At 41.7% G+C, this 26,852-nt stretch overlaps 1 pseudogene; it reads right to left on the reverse strand.

The window, feature by feature from the left end:
- Positions 1 to 2,730: 2,730 nt before the first annotated feature.
- The window catches only part of LOC135711041 (uncharacterized), a 29,110-nt pseudogene continuing 4,988 nt past the window's right edge, over positions 2,731 to 26,852 (reverse strand).

The following is a 26,852-nucleotide window of genomic DNA, read 5'->3' on the forward strand; positions in this document are numbered from 1 at the left end:
CACCCTCTTGAAACCGAATGTCCCTCGATCCTCTGTAGTTCCTCACTTGGGATTCTTGCTGAACGATAATTGCCTACCTCAATTTTTTGCTCCATCGCTGATGACTTCTCTCTAGCGCGTGGTAACATCAAGTCCAATGATGTACGTAGCTCTCTACCAAGCATCATTTTAGCTGAAGAAAATCCGGTTACACAATGCGCAGCGTTACGATAACGCATCAGAAAATTAGCTACTATCTCGCGCACGTTGGATCCTCCTCCAGCTAGACACTTCAACAGTGAAGCCTTGAAAGCTTTTACAGCGTTCTCTGCTTGGCCATTCGTAGCAGGATGACCTGGACTTGTAAATGTCAGCCTAACTGAATTAGCCGCCAAAAAGCTTTTGAATTTAGTCGCTGTAAATTGTGACCCATTATCGCACACGATTTCCTTCATTAAGCCAAAACGAGAAATGCACTCTAGTATCTTCTCCAACACGTACTCCGTATCACATCTCCGCGTAGGAAACACTTCTTTCCACTTCGAAACCGCGTCAACAACAATCAGAAAACTGGTGCCTTGAACTGGACCAGCAAAATCTAAATGAACTCTCTCCCATACACTTTGCGGTGGGTGCCACGGAATCAGTTTGGCTTTCTCCGGTGATGGTTGGCTAGTAAGGCACTCGGAACAGTTTCTGATGTGTCTTTACAGTTCCGCATCGATGCTTGGCCACCACACAAAACTTCTCAATACGGATTTACTCTTCACAATTCCCAAATGGGAACGATGCACTTGGCACAAAACATTTCGTCTCAGTTTCAATGGCACGACCACGCGTAAACCCCGCATCACTAGGTCGTCTTCCACCGACAATTCTCCCTCAATTTTACTAAATGCGTCGTTCACCATATCATTGTTTCTTTTACCGGTTCTCAACCACTCCCTAATAGCACAAAGCTCCAGATCTTTACCCGTTTCTTCCCGAAGCATATCACAATCAACAGTAGCTATGTCACCCATATTGAGAAAGTTAACATAACTATCGTCTTCCTTTCACAACTTCCAGGACTCATGTGGAAACCTCGATGGAAAATCCGCAATGTTTTCTCGGGAGCCTACGTGTTCTATCTGATAACTAAAACCTGCCAGAAAATTGGCCTAGCGCTGCATGCGACTAGTTGCTATTGCCGGTATACCTTTGTGTGGATTGAAAATCGAAAGCAACGGTTTATGGTCCGTTCGAATCACGAATGTGTTACCAATCAGGTAATGATAGAACTTATTTAAACCAAATACAATCGCCAGTCCTTCTCTATCGATTACACTATAGTTCCTCTCCGCCGCGTGTAGAACCCGTGATGCAAACGCTACTGGCCTTTCTCGACCATTGTCTTCTTTCTGCGCTAAGACAGCTGAAACACCTTCCATTGACGCGTCACAGATTAAAAACAATTTAGCTTTTGGATTAAAATGCGCTAATACGACATCTTTGCATATCTCATCTTTCGCCTTAGTGAAAGCGTCTTGACACTCCCTTGACCAAATAAACCTAACTCCTTTCTTGAGAAGCTTTTATATAGGGCTCATGATTTCTGCCATGTTCCCCACAAATCTGGCGTAGTGATTAATCAGTCCCACAAAAGCTCTCACTTCCTGGATGTTCTTTGGCTGTTGAGCTTCCTGAATCGCTTTGACTGTATCGTTTGTTTTCCTTAATCCATCCGAACTAATCACATGCCCCAAGTAAGTCACTTTGTCCTTGAAAAACCAGCACTTTTGTTTATTAAGTTTCAGTCCGGCCTGCTCTAGTACCTCAAATACTCTCCCTAGATTTTCCAGATGCTCCTTATCAGAATCTCCCGTGACCAGCACATCGTCCAAAAAGTTCTGCACACCCGGTATACCGCACAGTAGTTTTTCCAGTTCCCGTTGAACGATACCCGACGCCGGGCGCACACCGAAAGGAAGACGATTCATTTTATACACTCCTTTACATGTAGATATGGCACATGTCTCCCGAGACTCTTCATCAAGTTCAAATTGGTTGTAACACTTCGAAAGATCCAATTTACTGAATTTCTTTCCACCGTTTAGCTTGCTAAACACTTCTTCAACCGTAGGCAAAGGATGAATAACGTCTTTCACGTGACGGTTGACCGTACTCTTATAGTCCCCGCATAATCGAACCGTTTTGTCACCTTTCAGCACAGGAACCAATGGAGTACCCCACTTCGAAGTATCACACTTAGTGATCACTCCATCTTTCTCCATAGCATCTAACTCGGACATAACCTTGTCAACAAATTTGTATGCCACTGGTCTCGGTTTCCTGAAAACCGGTTTCGCACTTTCTTCTAACTCAATCCTTATAGAACCATATTTATATGTTCCCAAACCTTCACTGAATAAGCCCTGATATGTGTTCAACAACTTTTGTAACGCATAATTTGTTTTATCTTCAATTGCATGAACGTTCGAAAGTCCTAGGTCGAAAGCACGAACAAAGTGTCTTCCCAGCAAGGGTGGACCTCCGTTTTCTACCACCGCGAACGTAAACGCCTTGCGAATTCCTCTGAACTCAATCACTGGCTCAATCACACCTTTCACCAGCAACTGCTCTCCACCGTAACCCGTTAATCGCAAATTTGTCGATTTCAATTCACACGCACTCATGTTCTTATTGAAATACGACAACGAAATTACTGAGACTGCTGCTCCTGTGTCTAACTGCATTCTATAGGCTCTACTACTAATCCTCACCTCTGTTTCCAAAGGACAGTTGTCCCTCAATAGAAAAAATTGAACCGTCACACTTACTGATGAAGTTTTGCTCCAAGTTCATCTCATCCGTATCCCCCAAACTGTGCTCCAGTTGCTCCTGTCCTCCAACGAAGTAATTTCTCTTGGAGGTACACGCCGATTGCAGGTGGCCCCGTTTGTTGCACTTTCGACAGATGTATTCTTTGAATCGGCAATCTCGCTTGAAATGGCCTACGCGATTACATGCCAAGCACCGATTGTCTCCAACACACGTTGAATTCTTCACACCACTGGAACGTCCTCGTTCGAAATCATGTTTTCCCCGTCCCATCTGGAAAATTCCTGCTGATTTGCTTTCTTCCGGTTCGTACTTGATTGCAATTTCGTATGCCCGTTCGAACGTCAGCTTCTCGTCTTCCTCGCAGATTCTGTCGTATGCCTTTCCTTCGAGACCATCAACAAACTTGTTGAGTAAATCATGCTGCAAGTGGTCTCCCAATTTGCAATTCGATGCCAAGTTCTTCACTCGCGCTGCCCAAGCATTCAAACTCTCCGGGGGATCATCTCGCCTCCTAGCACGCATAAAATTTCGGCGCAGGTGGGGTGAATTGTTTCGACATAAGCTCACATAACTGCACGTATGTTTTTTCCGCTGGCGCATTCGGTGTGCAAAGGTCCCACAGCAGTTTGTATGTTTTAGCTTCACAATGGTTGATAAGCACCGCTTTTTTCATGTTATCCGCAATCTGATTCGCCGTAAAAGCTGCTCGAGCTGCTCCTTGTACAGCTCCCATTCTTCCGTTTCCCCATCGAAACACGGAAACCGCGATGCCTGCGCCACTGTACAGAAATTCACGAACTTTTACTTAAATCCTCGTCGCCAATGTAATGAATGTATTTGTGCAGATATCGTAACGACCATATTGTTCTTTATTCACGACCAAAAGTACATGTTTATCGTCTTCTTCTCTAGTCCACGACTGCCGCTCGACTTCTCATTGACAGGCGGACACGTCTGATACAAGGGGTGACTGAATGCTTTCGATTACTAATTACCTCTAACGTCACAATAATACAATTGTTTATGGGCCCAGTCAAAGAAGGAATCCCGCAGCTGACCGGACCGAATTATGAAAATTGGCATTTCCGGTTCAAGCTATACATGGATGCATTGAAAGCATCTTCTGTACTTATGGAAAATCCCCAGCTGCTGCTGAAGCTCGCGCGAAATGGGATCAAACGGACAGGAAGGTCAAGTCTGTACAGTCAGGAATCCTTATTGCCGGGGTAACCGCGAGTAATGGGATTTTCACTAATAGGGGCTGTGGTGGATTATCTCATTTGTTTCAATATATAGAGCTATACTGAGATAGACCAACAAGTCTGTGTCATTGGATTTAGGTTTAATTGGGAACTACGCCGCTAGAGGCGCTTCACTTTTATGTTACTTATGACAGGCACTATAATATATGGATCATATGTCCAACATAGAAAGTTACTGTCTTCAGCAAAGTTGTTCAAGTGACCAAGTCCTTTCGGATGTCGGCCATATTAGTTCAGAACTCTCTCAATACGCAGCGCTAGTGTGCATATGAGCTTGTTATATAAGCTGTATCTCAACATCCTGGCCATATAGAAGGTTACTGTCTTTAGCAAAGTTGTTCAGGTGATCATGTCCTTTTGCATGGTGTTTATATTGTCAAATTATTTAAGAACTCTCTCACTACGAGGCGCTAGTGTGTACGTGAACTTCCTTAATATGTTATGTCTGGAAAGCTTGTCCATATAAGATGTTGCTGTCAAATACCCTACAATATGGGTATATTTGGAAAGGGAACAACGTATAGAGGCTGGAAATCGATGCCAGACGCCATTTTGATATCCAGTATGGTGGCCATCAGTTCAAGAAAAACTGTCAAATTCCAAAATATGGGTATTGATTTTGGACATTTAGAGATCAGATATCGATGTCAGACTCCATTTTAAAATTGAAGATGGCGGCCTTTGCTTTAACGTAAACTATTAATGGGCGTGACGTGTATAGGCCCAAAATCGATGTCGCAAATTTGGATCCCAAAATGGTGGCAATTGGCTTTCGAAGGGACATTTAGTGGCTATAGACAGCCTCGTACCAGTTCAGCACAGGGGTAGGTTTAGCGATACCCAAGTAACCACCAAGCCCGCTAACTATCCGATAATCACCCTTTTTGCGATATAAGGTAAATATAGGGTTTCCGAACTTTATATCATTCGTATAGCAAAAAGGGCGATAAACGGGCTTGTTGGTTACTTGGGTGATCCTCTAAGAAGATGAATTTTGTCTAATTAATGTTTTAGGGTATTTTGGAGCTCAAAATCTTGCCTCGCATTAATTTTCAAGAATAATGCTTACCAAGCATGTTGCGTATAGTTTGTATAATGTGTATTACGTATCATTGAGCAAGATGGCAACGTTTCGACTTCTCTTAGCAAATCTTGGATTTTTGAACTCTGCCCGACATAGCTGTCCAATGGGCAAAAGCTTTCGAACTTGGAGAGGTGGTGGTGGGATGAAAATATAATGCATATTCATTGTAGATGGGTCCAGTTCGCTAATAATTTCATCTGCTGTAGCCGGTTCATCTCTTATGATTTCGATGATTTCACCGTGTTTCTTATCCCCGGCGCACGAAACTTTCCGTGAATATGTTGAATTTCGGACATGATCTGCAAATTCGGCGTCTTCATTGCATTGTGAATTCGTGCAATACGACGAAAGAATTTTCTTCAAGCAGTTTATCAACGTGCTTTGTTTCATGTCCTTTAGAATCACATCTAAGCAGTCGAAACAATTCTTGATGCTGAACTACTTTCGTGTATCCGCTAGTGAAAGGCTTCCATTCTCGGCTGTTTCCTTCTCTTCTTTTGACATACTTCAGCTTGAAATTTTTAATGATGCCTTGATCAAGGGGTTAAATCAACAAACGGTGCCGGTGGTGTAGTGGTAAGCGTGATTACCTCTTACCCCAGCAGGCCTGGGTTCAATCCCAGTCGGCGCCGCCGGGATGTTCTGAGGCATAACATCTCTGATCACGCCTTCCTTCGGATGGGAAGTAAAGCCGTTGGTCCCTGGTTCATGAGTTGATGGGTCGATAGGTAGGATTCAGGTGTGGGAGCTGCCTTCCTGGCACGTCGGTAGCGTTGGTGCTCAGCACGGAAAACAAGATCGACGGAAAAAAACAAACCAAAGGAAAAAAAAAGGGGTTGAATCAAAGATGTGATCTTTGGTGGTATGTATAGAGAAGCATTATGTTGTGATTGCTTATGGTGGGCGGACGCAACGGAACATTATCAAGGAGCAGCAAAGCCTTGAAGCTAATGTTCTTGGCTGTGCAAAACTCCTCCAACTGTGGTGAAAAGCAGTCGTTTATCCAGTCCTCAAATAATTCTCGGGTCATCCAACCTTTCTTGATGCCACGATAATGCCCTGGGAGATTTACTTCCTGTAAATTTCGCTTTAGGGAAAAACGTGATTGAGAACCCTTGTTTGTCCCCTTTCGGTCTAAGCATTGTTTTCAGATGCTCTGAGACATAAGATCTTTTAAGCGTTTTTTTTTCTAAAACAGTTTTGTTTCATCACAGTTGAACACTTGTTTAAGGCAATACTGAACACTTTTAATTTCTTTTGTTTTAACCTACGATCAGTGTATTACCTTTCCGGAAATACCCATATTTAGAGGTGTTGACAGTTTTTTTTGAACCGATGGCCTCCGTTTTGGATTTCAAAATGGCATCTGGCATCCTTTTCCGGCCTCTGCACGTCGTCCCCTTTCCGGAAACACCCATATTGTAGGGTATTTGACCGTTTTTCTTGAACCTATCGCCGCCGTCTTGGATTCTAAAATGACGTCTGGCATCTAAAAAATCCGAAAATACCCATATTTAGAGTATTTGACAGTTTTTCTTGAACCGATGGCCTCCATCTTGGATTTCAAAATGGCATCTGGCATCCTTTTCCGGCCTCTACACGTCGTCCCCTTTCCAGAAATACCCATATTGTAGGGTATTTGACAGTTGTTCTTGAACCGATCGCCGCCATCTTGGATTCTAAAATGACGTCTGGCATCTATGTCCGACCTCTACACGTCATCCCCTTTCCAGAAATACCCATATTGTAGGGTATTTGACAGTTTTTCTTGAACCGATGGCCGCCATCTTGGATTCTAAAATGTAGCCTGGAATCGATTTCCGGCCGTCAACGTTCCGGAATACCCATATTGTAGGGTATTTGACAGTTTTTCTTGAACTGATGGCCGCCATCTTGGATTCCAAAATGACGTCTGGCATCAATTTCCAGCTTCTACACGTCATCTCCTTTCCGAAAATACCCATATTGTAGGGTATTTGCCAGTTTTTCTTGAATCGATGACCGCCATCTTGGATTTCAAAATTGCGTCTGGCATCGATTTACAGCCTCTCTACACGTCATCCCTATTCTGTTCCGTGTCCTCACATTGCACAGCAACATCTTATATGGACAAGCTTTCCAGACATAATATATCAAGGAAGTTCACGTGCACACTAGCGCCGCGTAGTTAGAGAGTTCTTAAATAATTTGACCACCATCCGAAATGACTTGATCACCTGAACAACTTTGCTCAAGACAGCAACGTTCTCTATGGCCAGGTTCTCGAGATACAGTTTATATAGGAAGTTCACATGCACACTAGCGCTACGTGTTGAGATAATTCTGAACTAATATAACACCATACAAAAGGACATGATCACCTGAACAACTTTGCTAAAGACAGTAACCTTCTATATGGCCAGGATTTTGAGACACAGCTTATATAGCAAGATCATATGCACACTAGCGCTGCGTAGTAAGAGAGTTCTGAACTAATATGGCCGACTTCCGAAAGGACTTGGTCACTTGAACAACTTTGCTGAAGACAGTAACTTTCTTTATGGCCAGGATCACGAAATATTCTATGTTGGACATATGATCCATATATTATAGTGCCCGCCATAAGTAACATAAAAGTGAAGCGCCTCTAGCGGCGTAGTTCCCTATTAAACCTAAATCCAATGACACAGGCTTGTTGGTCTATCTCAGTACAAAATTTTTGTCGAAGACAGTATAGCTCTATATATGTATTGAAACAAATGAGATAATCCACCACAGCCTCTATTAGTGAAAATCCCATAAGCTGTGGGTATCCTTATTCGCGGATAGCCCGGCAATAAGGATCCGGAAACAAGGGATACCGGCAATAAGGAATCCGGCAATAAGGATTCCTGACTATACTTGAGGGATTTATTGCTGATGAAATCCTTGAAGTTGCCCGAAAAAAGGGAGAGGTGTCTGAAATGTGGAAGGCTCTGGAAGAAACTTTGGCGAGGCGGTCTGTTTCAAGTCAACCGTTGCTCAGAAAGGATGGAATATCCATGCAAGCTCATTTCAATACTTTCGATGACCTTGTCCGGGAACTGAAGTCCGCTGGAACTAAAATGGAAGAAGATGATTTGGCAATTATTCTTAATTTTACCCGATAGTTACGATCCCTTGATAACGGCACTCTAGAATCTGGCGTAGCAGGACCTGAAGTTGGAAACAGTCAAGTCAACTCGGAATACGAATCCGGTGAAGAATCATTGGGTGAAACTTCAGATGAGCCAGTTACTTCGAAAGGAGTACCACCTCCTCGGTACCGCGAAACGAGTAGTCTGGTGAAAAATCTTCCACATGACCCTAGAACGTTCGAAGAAGCTATCAACAGTCCCGAAAGCGCGCTGTGGAAGGCAGCTATTGAAGAGAAGCTGCATTCGCTCCGCATATAGGAGCAGACGGACTTCCCTCGAGACCGAAAACTAGTCGGATCCAAATGGATTTTCAAGCTCAAGCAGGACGAAAAAGGTGACGTTGTGCGCTACAAAGCTCGATTGGTAGCACAGGGGTTCGCGCAGAAGTACGGAACCGACTTCGACGAGGTGTTCGCTCCTGTAGTGAAGCAGGTTACCTTTCGTGTTATGCTGTCGGTCGCTAGCCAGATGAAGATGGTTGTGGAACACGCCGACGTGAAAACGGCGAGCGGTCAATCATGCTCATGCTCATGCTACAAATTTATTACGTATAAAGTATGGAACGCGTAAAAATTGGTCAACTTCAAATTGGTGTATTTCTGTTAAAAATGCATTTAAAAAAACCTGAAATGCTGCATTTGGGAGTTGAGTGTATAAACAATGGTTGCTGTAATGAGTTTTCACCGTTTGCTCTATAGTTTTCAAAATGACGTCCAAGCAAGAGGAGCAGCGTGTCAAAGTTTTGCTCACGCAGCAAGAGAATCCGACGGCCGTGACAAACGTTTTAAAGGTGTTCGGGGAGCGTCTGTCGACCGCCAGGAAGCTTGGAAGCGGTGGCAATCGAAATTCGGACGGAGCAGCGACGACGAAGAAGGTGACGTTGAAATATATGCGAAATCCTAACCTCTCCATCCGGGACGTCGCTGGCAAGCTCAATGTCTCCCATTCTACTGTGCAGCGGGCCTAGAAACGAGCCGGGTTGTCGACGTTTAAGAAGGTGAAGGTGGCGAACCGAGATTACAAACAAACCACGTCGGCAAAGCAGCGGTATACGAATCTGCTCACAAAGTTCGACTGTGTCGTCATGGACGACGAAACTTATGTGAAGGCGGATTTCAAGCAGCTTCCGGGTTAGGAGTTTCATACCGCATCAGGAAAAGGGAAGGTGACTGAAATTTTCAAAACCATCAAACTATCGAAGTTCCCGGAAAAATATCTCGTCTGGCAGGCCATATGCACGTGTGGTCTAAAAAGCGGCATTTTCATTACTACGGGAACCATCAATCAAGAAATCTACGTCCAGGAGTGCCTGGAAAAGCGGCTGCTACCTTTCCTAAAGCAACATAATAGACCTGTGCTGTTCTGGCCGGACTAGGTGAGCTGCCACTATGGGAAAAAGGCAATCGAGTGGTACGATGCGAACAACGTGGTTGTGGTACCCAAAGACCACAACCCAACAGCCCCGAATTCCACCCTATCGAACGGTATTGGGCCGAGAAACGATTTTTTGGCGACCAATTTTTGCGCGATCCTGTTTTTAGATCACCATCTCCTGAAGGTTTTATACAAAAATATGCATTCTGGAAAAACGCTGCAATCCATTTCAAGAACTACCATTACATTTGTTGTATGAAACATATGCACCTTACATTGGATGTAAGAGAAATTTGTTTTGCCTGTAAGTAAGTAACATTCGAAATAAATATATAGCGTTGAAAACATCTACGAAAATGCGATTGATGACGTTGGAACTTAACTTTATCAACTTATTGCATGAAATTTTGCATTGCATCGTAACGAACCGAAAGAAATCCTTCCTGATCCAATCGCTCGCGAGAATCCCCATGCTCGTAACAGTAGTAAAATAATCACATCGCTGCCAGACACGTTCCGGTGAAAAATGAGCACTAAGTGGTTAACAGCGTTGCAACATTTATTTCGGGATGCAGTTTGCAAACGAATTCCCATTTGCATACCAAAACCATGGCAGGGGTGTTGGCTCGTGGAAATGATGGCGGTAGAGAAAAAAACACACAACACATCCCTGGCAGTGAGATATTTGGAAAATTTATTCCCAGCTGTGCTTAGACAAACGGGAGTGTGTGCAATTTGTTGAATGGTTCTTGTACACAAATTTATTGCTGCCATCCGTTCTATGTGGGTCGTTTCCAAAGATGAAAATGTTACATTTTGAAAACACTTTAAATTTGGATACTTTGTTTCATTTTTACTACTTATCATGCTGATGTCTAGACTTCCCCAATCTGTTAGTATTTCCCATTTTTCATCCGATCTTCCGGATCGCCAGCTGACGCAGACCAGGTCCCAGAGCACTCTGCAAGATTTGCATAAGGTTTATTATATATGAAGCCATCGGAAGAGTTTTCCACCCCCCGGGAGAGAAAACCCTACTTCTAGGAATGGCTCTCCATCTCCATCCGTCTTCACCATCCACCGCACTCCAATTTCCTTTCAAGTTAAAGTATCCAATGATGGTTGAAACTTTTTCTTCGATACTCCCCCTCCCAGGAGCGCACCTATCACGTGCCAATATCGCACCGAACCGAACACATCTCGTTATTCATCCTGGATCTGGGTTAGAACGAAGTCAGGAAGATACATTATAGAAAGATGAAGAAGATCTATTTCGGTACGTCACACTTTTTGCCATCAAGGAATATGAAGCGGTGTGTTCAGGAAAAACCTTGGCACTGCTTCCGGCAGAGTTGTCTATAAGTTTCACACAATGTTCTCTCGTTTTTGCCCTCCATCCTCAAAAGGAAATCAGGATGTGTTTGAAGGAAGTATAAAGGCAGGGTTCCAATTTCACTTTCTGTCTCACTTCCTGCCTTTTTCACTCAGAAGCCCTCAAGGCCTCAATGTGGCAAGTTTTTCGTTGCTTTCGTACAAGGGATGTGTAAGTTTTGCAATTTTTAGGAATGCTTTTCGGAAGGGCACAGCTTCCTGCGTACGCTTGATGAACTATCGGTTAGGTTAATTCCATCGTTCTTTGTTACGCTAGACAGTTGAGGCCAGGTGTGTTAAAACGATGATTGCGTTTGAATATACACTCAAATCTTTTGTTCACTGTTTTAACTCGGTTTTTTTACACGGTTGGTGCCGCTGAGTCGCAATTTACACGGTACGTTTGTAACGATTCATCGATAACGCTACAACCTATCGACTTGTTTCAAATCACATTATCCGTTTCGAGCTATAGGTGTAAATACATTTTGTTTAAATTTCTGGACCATTTTCTAGACTTTCTCTACACCGTTCGAAAAATTCATGTAAATTTCTGCGAGATATAGCGCACATAAAATTAACGCTAGATTTGGCATACATTTACGCGATATTTCGTCTAAATTTAAGCACAATATAGAATAGATTAGCAATATTGTATGCAAGCTTGTAAACGATTTCGCTGTTTATGCCAAGTATGGCTCAAAATTAAACGAAGGGAGATTTTACGCGATGGTTAAAATTCAGATTTTTTTTCTGAAAGCGAAATCGTTTACAAGCTTGCATACAATATTGCTAATTTATGCGATATTGCGCTTAAATTTACACGAAATATCGCGTAAATTTATGCCAAATCTAGCGTTAATTTTATGTGCGCTATATCTCGCTTAAATTTACATGAATTTTTCGAACGGTGTATCTTGGGCGTGTCCAGCGAGGCATCTTTCAGATTGCTCGCAATCTCCGACACCGGCGAGAGACAAGCTGCCGAGCACTTTTGCAAGCGGAAAACTTGCTGATTCACGGCAACGTCGGCCACCAAATCACCACCAAACCTCGCGACGGACACATTATCAGCACGTTCCGGGCTAATTCACCAACTGGATCGAGTTCAAACTCGCCCACGGTGACGAATCTCTCAATAGTGAACTAGCCGAAAGTGTGGCATCTGAACTCGGAAAAACGGGCTACCGGAAGGCAATGAAAACTGAATCCGAACAATGGAACTGAAGCTGTGTCGTAGATTTTGGAGGTTAGATTCATGGTCAATCGAGTCACTCAAGGCAAACATGGGCAAAACACGATAAATCACTTAATTATAACTTTATGAACACTTAAAACAAAGTTCAAGCACACAATTTAACAAATTTGAAGTCAACAATGTTTAATTCGCTAACGAAAAATACACAGCAAAGCTAAACACGTCAGCTTTCAAGCGCGCCCTACTGCGATCCGCACGCTAATATGTGCAATAAGAAGTGATGCAAAATCTGACGTTTTCGCTAAAATTTGCTCAAATTGTACACACTTAGAATTTTTGCCGAGATTGGCACCACCGAGCAGGCTCGGCATTTATTTTTACTGAGATCTCAGCAAAATTTATGTTTGTTAACTGAATCTCGGTAGATTTTTCACTGAGATCCAGAAAAATAGATTGCCGAGCTGCTCGGTGGTGCCAGTCTCGGCAAAAAAATCTAAGTGTGTACAAAATTGGGTTCTGATCATCATCTTAAAATATGAACCAATTTGATTAAAAACTGATTTGGCATATGGGTTGTTAATCGTTAACGTCAGTGCTAACGTCTTCAATGGGGATTTGCATTAACAACCCTGTTTTGCACCAACGATTTGAAGCTTATAAGGAAATTTGTGGAAAGTGGTGTACAACACAAATGAGTTTTCCATTACCATATTGTTGCTGAGCTACCAATCAATCTGAAACCAACGTGTATTCCTCAAAAACTTGTTTTGAGCTAAACTTCGATCACAGTAAACTCCCAAAAAATGCGGATAGTAGAAAAATGTAAATGGAAACAGCGTAAACGGTGTCCATACTACGTCAAGGGGGGCGACACATCTAAATCTCAATTTTAGATACGCAAAAAATCTCACACTAGCGAATCAATCTTCGAAAAATCTTCTTGCATTTCTCGCATCTACTTGCATCGCGCATCATCCTTTTGCAGGAAATCTTCAGAATCGTCATCAATCTTCTTTCTATCTACTCAGCGTTCGAGCAGCTAGCTACAACACAACACAATCTTTCCTGCAGCGTAGATAGAGTCGTCCCCCTCGTACTACGTGGGGTATAACGGTATAACTTGGCTACAACCTAAGAGGACGAAGAGACAGCTGGCTTATTTTTGCCTGTGACGTGTTTTTCTTCTCGCGCAGAAACGACCGTGCAAAACTGTTTCATTATGGGCCACGCAGTCGACTTTCAAAATACAAGAAAATAGATTCCCTGTTGTAAAAATTTTAGCGTTTCTATTCGTTCGCCCGACCAATCAGGCGCTAGTTCACGTTTGACAGAAAATTGGTTCAAAAAAGTCCTTGTCTCCTCTTCCTCTTAGGCTACAACATAGAATATCTCGAGATCCTGACCAGATAGAAAGTTACTGTCTTCGACAAAGTTGGCACAAGCCAGTTATCCCTGTGGTAACTTTTCTGACTTCTCTTGCTAAAAAAGGATCGTGATGCCTAACATTCGCTGTCTTAATATGTACTGAACATCGAGATCAATCAAGCCAGCTTTTGTCCTTATACTCAGTCTGTTAACACTGAGCTGACCTTTGGACACCTCCGTTATTGTTTTGGAGATGGACCACCCCAGTTAAACTCCGCACCTGGCACTGTCCATGACTAGGAGTATTCAGATGTCTTCCTGTAATCGGTGTACTGTGTGAACGTTGAGCAAACTGTGGCCGTGTGTGCCGTATGGACCCGAGGGCGGGACCCTACCCGTTCCGATCGCACGACCAGAGCCGCACGACATTAAGCAACGCTACTTCAGTGTCTGCTTAAATCAGCATTTTGGCATAACCAGCAAGTATGGAAACGATTGCCTCCATCGTGTCCAACCGTAAATATTTAGACTAAAAATGACTCATCAGCATGTTTCAAGTCAGGTAGCCCGATAAAGACAGTAGGTACATTCTAACTCCAACATCGGTAGTGTCCAGTTGTACAGAGATATCACATCCACGTACCGATAAGTTATTGGTGTAGTTTCATCTGGGACTGACTAGCTTGATGCGAGCAGGGCCCCAAAAAAAAAATTAAGGAAGATGCCACACGCTGAACAATAAACCTTATATGTACTTGGAGGTTGCAATAACCTTAGCACTTGTTCCACCTGATCATGTAAGTAAGGCAACAGTAAGAGTGGTGGTATCTCATTGGTGCCGGAAAGATAATATGTTACCCCGGCATCGAACTGTTCTACACCTCTTATTTCGCCTTACAATGCCAGACTAGAGTTAAAGTGAACATACCGCTAGTGTTTCCAAGCACAAATGGCGGCTTATAATATAAAAATAAAAGCGATTTAAGATTGCTAGCACCAAACCACCTCCATTTGTTAATTTGTCGTCAATCAGTGTAGACCGTTTTAAAATAGTGCTGTTGCCTTACATACTATTTTAAAGTATACGTTTTATTAGACTGCATGCACAAATATCTAAGAAATAAAAATTGTTTTAAACTCAACGAAATGAAAACCTAGCCATTAGTGTCCTCCTTACTGTATTTTTAGACATCCTTAGATCTGACAATAATTATTATACACTCTCATCATTCTATTGATTGGTCCATTTTTACCATCATTCGTTCTGTGAGATGACAAGTACGTTAAAATTAAAACTTGCTAATATTTTTTTCTGAATCTACGCGTTGTGAGATAATATCATCAACAAAGGAAATCATGGAAATTTCTCTTCGTTTCTTAAGTGTTTCAATGTTTATCAACATGCAATGGGACTCATAAGAAGGAAGGGGAAAAGAGGTTCAGCCTAGTTTCCTAAGAGCAAATAATAAAAACTGTTTTTGAACTGATTCTATACGGTTTATATAAGTTTCATGGTGTGGAGCCCAAACCACACTGCAATATTCGAGAATTGATCTCACGTAAGCTATATAAAGTGTTTTGATGGTATGGGTCTTTAAAATGATAACGAAATCTTTTAATGGATCTCAAAATATTATTTTCTTTGTGAATTATGGTATTCACATGATCTACAAATGTCAACTTCGAGTCAAGAATTACTCCTAAGTCCCTAATTTTATCGCATCTATCAACCAGCTGGTTTCCTAGAGTACATGTAAAATGTAGAGTAGTGCGTTTTCTGGAAAGATATATAATATTGCATTTTTAAACATTAATATCCAGCAGACATTTAACGCACCAATTTCCATTTTTTAATGTAGTAAATCAGAATTGTTAAAGATTTCCATGTACAGTTTCATATCGTCAGCATATATGAGCACATTTAAGCGATTCAACACAAACTTCACGTCATCCACAAATAAAATAAATAATAAAGGACTTAAATGAGATCCCTGTGGAACTCCCGAGGTAACATTAACTGACGAGGACATTTTTACTTTAAAGTGGACCATCTGTATTCTTTCTGTCAAGTATGATCCAATCCATTTTAAAAGTGTACTTGTCATACCTAAACGTTTTAATTTAAAAAGAAGTAAGGGAATGTCTACTATGTCAAAGGCCTTACTAAAATCAGTGTATAAGGTTTCAACCGTACTACCTCTATCCATGGCTTCAATAGAAAAGTTTATAAATTCGAACAGATTAGTAGACGTTGACCGACCTTTAAAAAACCATGTTGATTATTTGAAATGCGATGCTTAACCTGGTTAAATATTTTCTGGTTAAAAATTGCTTCAAACATTTTAGGAATGCATGACATAATTGCGATACCTATATAGTTTTTAATGTCTGACCGTTTGCCAGATTTAAATATTGGAACTAAAAATGATTTCTCCCAATTTTTTGGAATATCACCTATTTTGAGAGATAAATTGTAAAGCCAAAACAATGGTTTAACAAAACGAGTTGCTATTTTTTTCAATAAAAATGGAAGTATTTCATCAGGACCAGGTCTTTGAGTCATAAAAATTTCTTTAACAGTGATATTATTGACTGATACGTCATTTTCCCCTTCATGTAGGTAAGAAAAACACTTCAAATCGAGAGCGTTGCTGGATTTCTTACATATGTTTTGGTTAAAAAAAACTAGCAAATAGGCTACAAATATCCTCACTATCAGTGCTATCACACTCTTCAAACTGCATGCGTGATGGGAAATTATATGATTTCATTTTTTCGTTCGCGAAGTTACAGAACGTTTTGAGATCAGATTTTATATTGTTCTATGCTCTTGAATTGTAATTCTCATATGCTGACGATATTTCCGCTTCAAGTGCTCTGCAAATTTCAACGTATTTTACTAAATTTTGTGAAGTTTTAAACTTTTTATACGACTTGTATGCTTTTTGCTTCCTGTTTTTAATATTTCTGATTTCTTGTGTATACCACAAAGGATATTTGGTGCTGTTCATTATTCTCTTTAGTCTTTTAGGAACGAATAATTCAATGATATTGAAAAAGTTTGTATAAAATATTTCAACAGCCTAGTCCATGTCATTTAAAAGGTTTTTTTCATAAACTAATTCAAAATCAACAACGCTTCGGCGTGACTGATGCGAGTTTGTGAACACTGAGTATTCAATAGCCAAATGCAATTTTTCATTCTTCCATAATGGAACTGCTGCTTTTACAAAAATCTTCTTAAAATCCAAATAGGAATTGAGCTGGTTACGAACAAGGTTAATTTGATGAAGTCCTAAGTGGCTGATTTTATCGAAGCTGAATTGAAAAGTGTCATTTTCACCTACAATTGGTAACCGCAGTGAATCATTATCACTATACTGTTTAAAATTAACAGCGTTCTGGTTAAAATCTCCATAAATATGAATTTTGGTTGTTGGATCTTCTCTTTTAATTTTCAGTTCTGCAGTAGTGTACAACTTTTCGTAAGCTGGTTTTTTGGAAAAGTATGGAGGAAAGTAGACAGAAGCGAAAAGATGTTCTTCACCGTTTATTAAAATTTTAACCCACACACCTTCAAATTCTTTTTGTCTTTCACTAGCAATTTATTCAGCTTGAAATGTAGCATTCACAGCAATAAGTACACCACCACCTGATTTTTTACCTGATAATGATAAATCGCGGTCACATCGAAAAACACTTAATTTACTACCAAAGACCATTGGTGATTTAGACCTTAATTACGGAAATAAACGCGATTGAAGGTTTCGACACATTGACTTTAATTAAGAAAATAAACGTGATTAAAGATTTCGAACAACAAAATACTCCTCAAATCGCGATTCAACCCTTAATTAAGGATATAATGGAGATTATAGATTTCGAACACCAAATACCCCTCAAATCATAAATTGGGCCTTAATTAAGGAGCTAAACGTGATTAAAGATTTCAAACACCGAAACACCCCTCCAATCGTGATTTTGGCCTTAAATCCAAAAATAAACACGATAAAATATTTTAAACACCAAAAATTCCCCTTAAGTCGCCTTTTAATCGCGAATAAGGCCATGAATAAAAAGATAAAGGTAATTAAAAACTTCGAACACCAAAAACCGCGATTTAGGCCTTCATTACGGAAATAAACCATATAATTAAGGATATAATGAAGCTTTCGTACACCAAAATAAGGCTCAAATCTCGATTTAGGCCTTTATTTAGAAGATAAAGGTGATTAAAGATTTCGAACCCCAAAACACCCCTCAAATCGTGATTAAGGACTTGAATACGGATATAAAAGCGATTAAAGATTTTAAACACCAAATAACCTCTCTAATCGCGATAAAGGCCTTAATTAAGGAGATAAGCGTGATTTAAGGTTTCTGAAAACAAAAAATCCCTCAAATCACGAATTAAGGATATTAACGCGGTTAAATATTTCGAACACAATAATACCCTTCCAGTGGTGATTTAGGCCTTAATTATGGATATAAACGAAATTAAAGATTTCAAACACCCGACAATAATACCCCTCAATTGGTGATTTAGGCCTTAATTTCGGAAATAATCGCGATGAAGGGTTTCGACACCAACACACCCCTCAAATCGTGATTTAGCCTTAATTACGGAAATAAACGCGATTCACGATTCCAACAAAAAAATGTCCCTCAAATCAAAATTCAGGCCATGTATAAAAAGATAAAGGTGATTGAAGATTTCCAGCACCAAAACAGCCCTCCAATCGCGATTTAGGTCTTAATTAAGGAGACAAACGCGATTTAAGTCATCAAAACCCCCCTCAAATCCTTGTTTAGGCCTTAATTAAGAATATAACCGCGATTTAAGATTTCAAACACAGAAATACCCCTAAAATCGCGAAACAGGCCTTAACTAAGCATATAAACGCTATTACATATTTCGAACACCAAAATACAACTCAAATCGCGATTTAGGCCTTAATTAAGGAGATAGCCGCGATTAAAGATATCGAAACACTTGAGGGTTCATTAAGGTGATTAACGCGATTAAACATTTTGATCACCAAAATACCCCTTAGATTTAGGGAGATAAACGCAATAGGCCGAAAACAAAAAAAAACCTCAAATCGCGTTTTAAGTCTTAATAAAGTTACGAATAGAGGTGTGCGCCGATTAAAAAAATGTTTGTCGTCGGCGTGTGGGGTAATTATGCTTGATAGCACTTTTAGGTGGTGGCGGTGGCGTGAATAGCCCATTAGTATTTTTTTTACAAATTGAACAATGAATATGCACGGTCAATATAAAGATAAACATCGCACAGTTTACATTTCTTCAATTTAACGTATACATGAGGATCTGCAGACATCGATAATTATGAACACATGCATCAACCGTGACGTCTCATCATCATATTTTTTAAGTTTTAATTTGTGGGATCTAAGAGCATGAGGAAATTTAAATTAGTCTAATTCGATTAAAATCGCTACCTTGTCAGTCCCTGCCATTTGAGGAGCTTTCCACGAAGCATGCGTACTTGCAAGGGATACCCGTGGACTCGTATACAAACATGCAGCCTCGTATCCTAATTGGTATGAACAACATACGAGTAGTTCATCCTTTGGAAAGCCGTGAGGATGCAGAACACGAACCCATAGCAGCCAAGACCAGATTGGGATGGATGGTGCACGGAACGTGTCCTGCTGGAGGCAGAGCGTGCTCGAATACGCACCGGATAGTTTCCATATGTGTCATCACTCTTCAGAAGCTGACGTCGAGGTGAATTCAGCGGTCAAGGATCATTTTGCACTCGAAAACCTGGGCATTGCGAAGCTGGAAAAGCTGCTTTTGTCAATGGAAGATGAACGCTCTGCGTTCAGTGACGAAGTTCGAGAATTAAAGATTTCGAACAGGACTTCTGTGGAAATTCGACGACATTTGGCTACCCGACAGCAGGCCGATGGCATTGAGACGTCACCATTGCCTGATGAAAAGAATGGTACGTGATTCTTAGAGTTCTTAGTGAACACTTAGAGCCAAGATGAACGATTACACGCAGAAGGGCTACGTTCGCAAATTGTCTCCAGAGGAATTACGAGAACCCAGTGATCGCATTTGGTACTTGCCAATATTCCCTGTATTCAACCCGAACAATCAACAAACAAAGTTCGGATCGTTTAGGATGCGGCAGCGACTGTGGCTTGAGTCTCCCTCAACTCTGTCCTCATGAAAGGGCCAGATCTTCTGACAGCGTTGCCGTTTGTGCTGTACAGATTCCGGGAGCGGCCGATTGCAGTTTCTGGGGACATCGCTGAGATGTTCCTCCGTATACTGATGAATCCGCTTGACCAACACTGTCAACGGACTATCTGGTGCGACCGGGATGGTACGACTGGTGAATACTGGTGATGACGTTTGACACTAAGTGCTCATCGAGCTGCGCCCAGTTCATTATCAACGAAAACGCAGTACAGTTTCCAGAGGCTGTTTAAATCATCAATAAAGGCCACTACGTCGACGACATGTTGGTAAGCGTCGACACCGAAAAAAGCATTAAAGCTAGCGAAGGATATCCATTACATCCATCTACAGGGTGGGTTCACCATGAGGAACTGGATTTCAAATTCTCCATCAGTTGTGCAAGCGCTAGGTGAAACTGGAACAGCTGAGAAAAGTTGACGTGAACAACGAAGCAGTACTGGAGAAGGTCCTCGAAATGTGGTGGGACACCAAGACGGATAACTTTCAGTACAAACTTTCCACTGAACGCAACCAAGAGTTTATTTCTGGCCTCAAACATCCCACGAAACGAAACGTACTACGCGTAATGATGTCGGTGTACGACCCTCTTGGCTTGATATCCCACTACATGGTATACTTGAAATTGCTGTTCCAAGAGATTTTGAGAGAGGCATCTTCATGGGATGACGAAATCGGCGTGAGGCAGTTGATAAAGTGGAAGAACTGGCTACAACTTCTACCCGAGGCGGAAACGGTGCGAGTTCCACGATGTTACCATCTATCTTATTCGCGTGGCAGGGAACGTACAGTAGAACTGCATACGTTTGTGGATGCCAGAGAGGATGTCGGTGTACGACCCTCTCGGCTTGATATCCCACTACATGGTGTAACAGTCACCCTTTTTTGTAGATATGTACAATTAACTACCTTATTAAAACATATAATTGAATTGAATAATTACTATCGGACATCACATGAAATTACACCTGTGTTATTAAATATACACCATACTCTCGATGTTATTTCGAAACTTTTAGTTTGCCGCCTTGCGCGCGCATCAAACCATAAAACTGCGCCAATGCTTAGGCCAGCTCATAACATGGGCATTTCAAATACTTGTTCCGCTGTAGGGGAGAAGTGCGCGCGTTAAAGTACTCTCCCGTTTTGCTCGGGATCGGGACTAAAGCCGAAGGTCAAGTTTATAGGACGGCCTTAAGGAATGGGGCGGGGAATGTGAAGGTCGCCTTGATGAGTACTGGTGGGAGCGAGAGGTCGCAGTCAGAAAGATGACATGGAATCCCAACCCGAATTCTTCGTTCGAAGACGCGAGTTTTTCCAGGCTCCTATCTGAGGACCAAAAAGTTTCTCGTTCACTTTGCCTGGACTGGTGAAACGTGTCAGAAGTAATCGTAGTCGCGTATAACCAAAAAGTGATTAGACTTGCCCTTTGTAGTTTCCTCAATGTTCTTTAACTTTTCTGATCGTTACAGCTTAGCTTGTGTTAGCCTTTCCCAAAAGAAAATAAAACCCCGTTAATCCGTAGGGAAAGCGGTGCAGCAAGAAATCAAACAGAAAGGTATGAAAGTCGTGCGTGGGAAGGTAGCGTTTCTCTCTAAACCTTTTCATCGAACAGCCGTTCGACGGTTTATTTCTTGGGTTTAGGAAAGCTACGTTTCGTACAGTGGACACTTCCAGAGACCAGGCAAGCGTTGCTGGCCATTGTCATCGTGTGGCCAAGGAGGGCTGCGCCATCAACATCGCGCCCGGTCCGGAGCGAATCATCCGTCGGTAAAGCATCCGAATCCGACCGGAATCGTGACCGTTCGAGAGTCAGTTGACCGAACGCGCTCTGGTAGGTGGATTCACCATCGGCCTGTCGAACACGAGGTTGAACCGCCAAGCCAAACCAACAAAGAACACCACCCAACAATAGCGAGCTGAGCCAGCTCACGCAACAATAGCGACACCCGTCGTTTGTTCTCGCCGGTTGCAAGCATGGACATCGCACCGGTAAACCCCCATGTAAGCTGAGTCATCGCGCGCGACAATAGCGACAACCGTCGTTCTTTCTCGCCGGTTGCGAAGAATTTTAATCGCACCGGCCACCGCATGTAAGAACGAGACCGTGAGTACAACCCGCTAAATGTTTTCCATGTGCACATGTGACGTCGGGAGGGAAGAACGCTCTGGTTAGAGAGAACGTACGCTTTAGGTAGGGAAGTCTAGGCCTAGAATAGTATCGTCTTAATAAATAAATTTTGTTACCATGAGTTAGAACTCGATGTTTCAAAGTATTCGGAGAAACCCTACCTATGTTAGCGTTATTGATGTTGAAGTTCACCTGAGGAATCTCCTTTTGCGCTCGTTCGTTGAATTATTCTTGTTCCATTCATTTTAATGAATGGTCGTTACCCCTTCTGTGACGGAATCGCCATCTCGAGAATTGTGGAGGAAACTACCAGTGATGAGAAGCTTTAGTTGGGTAAAAGCTTCCTTTCGTGCGAAGAGTTAGGGTAGAGTGAGTAATGCCTGCTTACTGATTCGGACATCTAGTAAGTCGGACGCTAGGAAAGTTGAGGGGAGTTGGATCGTTCTGCAAACCGTTCGTCAGGGCCTTCTTATGGTCTTTTCTTTGGCTAGTCTCATCCCGGGCAATTGATATCCGAGCGAGTAGTCCTCTAACGAGGTGGCGCTTAAGCTACTCCCTTACTGTGAGCGATCGAGCTCACCCCACCTTTGTAGTTTTCTGGGCTTTTTCAGTAGAACCGCAACGGCACTCCTTTGAATGGAATACCGTGCGGCTACAATGGTATACTTGAAATTGCTGTTCCAAGAGATTTGGAGAGAGGGATCTTCATGGGATGACGAAATCGGCGTGAGGCAGTTGATGAAGTGGAAAAACTGGCTGCAACTTCTACCGGAGGCGGAAACGGTGCGAGTTCCACGATGTTACCATCTATCTTATTCGCTTGGCAGGGAACGTACAGTAGTAGAACTGCATACGTTTCTGGATGTCAGTGAACTTGGATACGCTGCGCTTTGCTATTTTCGGTTCATTGAAGGAGATAAAATCTCTTGTTCGTTAGTCGGATCGAAAAGTAGAGTTGACCCGATAAAATTTGTAGCAATTGATTTGAACTCCAGGCAGCGGTGATAGGCACCCGTTTAGCAAGATTGATCGTCGGATTTTTTGGACAGACACCCGTGATGTAATGTGTTGGCTCAAGTCGGATCACCGGAAATACTCCCAGTTCGTCGCCTTTCGTGTCGGGGAAATCTTAGAAGCTACAAATATCGGATAGTGGAGTTGGATACGAAGAAAAATCAATGTTGCCGATGAAGGTTCGGAATGGGATCGTTTACCAAGTTTCGACATCAGCTGCTGCTGGTTTGCAGGTCCACCATTCTTGTCGAAGCCGTGATCTGAATGGCCGGACGCATCAATCAACGAAGAAACTGCAGAAAGACACCGGCCGCGATTGCTACATCACCACACCCAGATAGCCGGAGATATTCTGCGTTCGGAAAACTATATACAAATAACAGTTATGTTTATTGAAGTGCTAATTGAAATGAAATTTATTATTCTAAAAATTGAAATAGGTTAAGTTGATTTGCACTCTGCCTTGAGCCGCCTCTTGGCAGAAAAGGAAACTTTAGTTATTCTGCCCAAGCCGGTTATTTTGATAACTAAAAGTTTAATTTGAATATTTCCTAAATTTGATTAATTGTATTCAGGATTCCCTAAGCCTAGTGTGAAATAGATTCCATTCCGGGTTAAAGAATAAAAGAAGATTACAAAACGTAAGTTATAAGATGATAGTAAACATGGTATTCTTAAATGCATAATTTTCCCAGGAAACTTTAACACAACACATAATAAATACGTTTAAAATTTCGGAGCTGACTTCTCTATTAGTTGCATAAGGAAAACTGACAATAATTACTTTTTGAAAAACAATCGATAAAATAAATTTTCCTGATTTTTTTTAATCATGCATTACTATTAAGTCAAAGTTACTATCAATTAGTGTCGTTTTGTTTTCACCCCAGCAGGCTTGGGTTCAATCCCAGTCGGCGCCGCCGGGATGTTCTGGGGCATAACATCTCAGATCACGCCACGCCAGGGAAGTAAAGCCGTTGGTCCTCGGTTCATGAGTTGATGAGTCAATAGGTAGAGTCCAGGTGTGGGAGCTGCCTCCCTGGCGTCGGTAGCATTGGTGCTCAGCACGGAAAACAAGATTGACGGAAAAACAAATCAAGGAAAAAAGAATAGTGTCGTTTGGAATCTTAGATGGTGCTTGCCAATCACTCGTCGAGTTGGTGTGAATCTCGTCTTGGTGTATTGAACAACATCAACTTGTTCATCTTCGGCTGCGTCTAATGCAGAATGGGTAGTTCTGACAGTCTCCGTGTCTGAGAATGATTTTATTTTGTTACATACAGGTCAGACTATATTGGCGGTAGCTCAATTATCATTTTTTTAAATTAATTTACAATAAGTCAATGATCTATGCAATGACTTTAGACCGGTTTGAAAACTATATTGACCCGTCCATGCGATCAAAAGAAATAGATTTTGCTTTTTTTTAATAACAATAACAACAATACACAACGGGGGTTGAGAGTTGCTAGGTGCATAGTGAAACAATATCGTCAGCTATTTTATTTGTCTTCACGTTATTCTCTCTTATAGGGCTCTAGGTAATACATAATCTACTGCTATTAAAATTCGTAACAACTTGAGAACGGGTGAACTTAGCAAAAAAATACGAGAATTAATTCATGAAGAATGATGCGAAGAACCCATTTTAAGTACTTTAACTATTTATGTTTGTATTACTTCTGCGTGAAGTTAACGATTTTACATAGTTAAAGTGGTCGTTTTATACGATCGATGATGAGATGAGAGTATAGAGTTGATAGTTCCGTTAGAGTACGGCAGTGTGAAAATTGTATAGGGTAAACGCTCCTATAGTTGCGGTACGTTAGAAGCATTAGGCTCCTACAGTTGTGTATTGAGTCTCCATGCACAACTATAGGAACCTAACGCTTCTAACGTACCGCAAATATAGGAGCGTTTCCCCTATAGAGAGTAGAAAGCGAGCAAGGACAACTTTGAGGAAGGTACGAATCGGGTTGATCATCATCTCTTTACTAAACTCCCCAGTTGGAGATGGATGGTGAGGGGTACCCCCCCCCCACGCCACCACTGGCAAAAAGAGATGATCACCAATTTACTCATTGGAAGCAGTTCTATCGATTGTACCGCACTCAACTCGTTATCTGAAGGGAGGCGTAGTTTTGAAAATTGCATCTATTGTTACCTCTACCACTTTATGTGGTCGACTTGACGATCTGGAGGAGACACGGGTATTATTGTTATTATTTTGCTAAACAATATGAAATTTGAGAACACACGCAATTTGATAAAAGCAAAATATATATATACATATATAAAAAACTTTGTACAGTTATCATTCTGCGGAAAAGTTGCTCGTCAGAAAATTTCTTATCCATTTTGATACCCACTTATGATGCTCAAATAAAATTATACACGTAAAACGATCGAACTCTAAAAAATGTCAAATCACACAGGAAAAAAGTCATTCACACACCACCAACATACCGAAAAATACACCAGAACAAAATAACTTTCAACGCCTGAACTGGATCAACTTTCCCCACTTTCCTCTAAACTACATATTTCCGGATCATCAACTACTTTCCTGGAATAAAACATCAAACATTGTACGTAAGTAATCGGAGTATGAGTTTTCCCAGAAGATAAAGGTGGATATCACTCGAAACTATCTGACCCTCATTACCCGTAGCTGTGCGTGTGCGTGTGCGTGTGCGTGTGTGTATCGTGTGGCATGTGGGCACTCGGCACGAATTGCCTTTTTGAATGGGAAAACTTATCAACACCAGGCGTTCGCTTGGTCCCAAACTAACATTAAGACGAATTAAAATTTTATGCCGATTAAAATTCTTTGCCAACAGCTACTCCTCCTACGACCATTTGCTTTCTCTCTTCCGGACTCACGTATGACGGCATGTATGTCCACAAACAAAGCACAGCTCACACAAGATTTCCTCAACTCGACCATTACCGTGCCGGAAGATATCATGAGTGTGGGTGGGAGGATGTTCTTAGGCAAAAGAAACACTTTTGATTAAAATCTAAATATTTTAGAGAAAAGGATCGGGCTCTTAAGGCAGAAAGGCACCATGTGAGAAACTTTTCTACTTTAAACTTTTGTCATCTCAAGGTATATCCCTCCTACTACTTGAGATTACAGTTTAGGAGAGCATAGAGAGGATGTCCCCACGGACGGATACATCCTGTATATGGCGTCCAGAGCTTCGATTAATTATGGGACTTTGGTTCAGAAATTTAATGATGCATTAAAATGAATCATTTATCCGGGATGGGAGAACGGCGAACACCAAATTAGATGGATTGTGTTTCGATTTCTATGCAGATTTGGAAGTTATTAAATGTTACTCCGGAAAAAAAAGAAAGAGAAAGTTAAGACAGGGCAAACTGAATACCTAAATGTAACATGCAAGGGCAGCTCAAACTAGAAAAATCGGTCTGAAATATAGTTTGTATCAATCCGTAAGCATCCACCAAAATGCATCTGAGTTCCGTGATGTGTATACATTGAAGAGTCTTTATTGTTTACTTGATCGAAGTCTTCTTGAATATGCTGTGCAAATCTGGACCCAACGGCGCCGGTGGTGTAGTGGTAAGCGTGATTGCCTCTCACCCCAGCAGGCCTGAGTTCAATCCCAGTCGGCGCCGCCGGGATGTTCTGAGACATAACATCTCTGATCACGCCTAGGGAAGTAAAGCCGTTGGTCCCCGGTTCATGAGTTGATGGGTCGATAGGTAGGGTCTAGGTGTGGGAGCTGCCTTCCTGGCGTCGGTAGCATTGGTGCTCAGCACGGAAAACAAGACCGACGGAAAACAAACCAAGAAAAAAAAAATCTGGACCCCTCAACGCCAAACCCATATTGCCCGA

This window comes from Ochlerotatus camptorhynchus, unplaced genomic scaffold, assembly GCF_037179485.1.
Source record: "Ochlerotatus camptorhynchus isolate MF236.1 unplaced genomic scaffold, CSIRO-AGI_Acam_v1.1 ptg000416l, whole genome shotgun sequence".
NCBI classification, from domain to species: Eukaryota; Metazoa; Arthropoda; class Insecta; order Diptera; family Culicidae; genus Ochlerotatus; species Ochlerotatus camptorhynchus.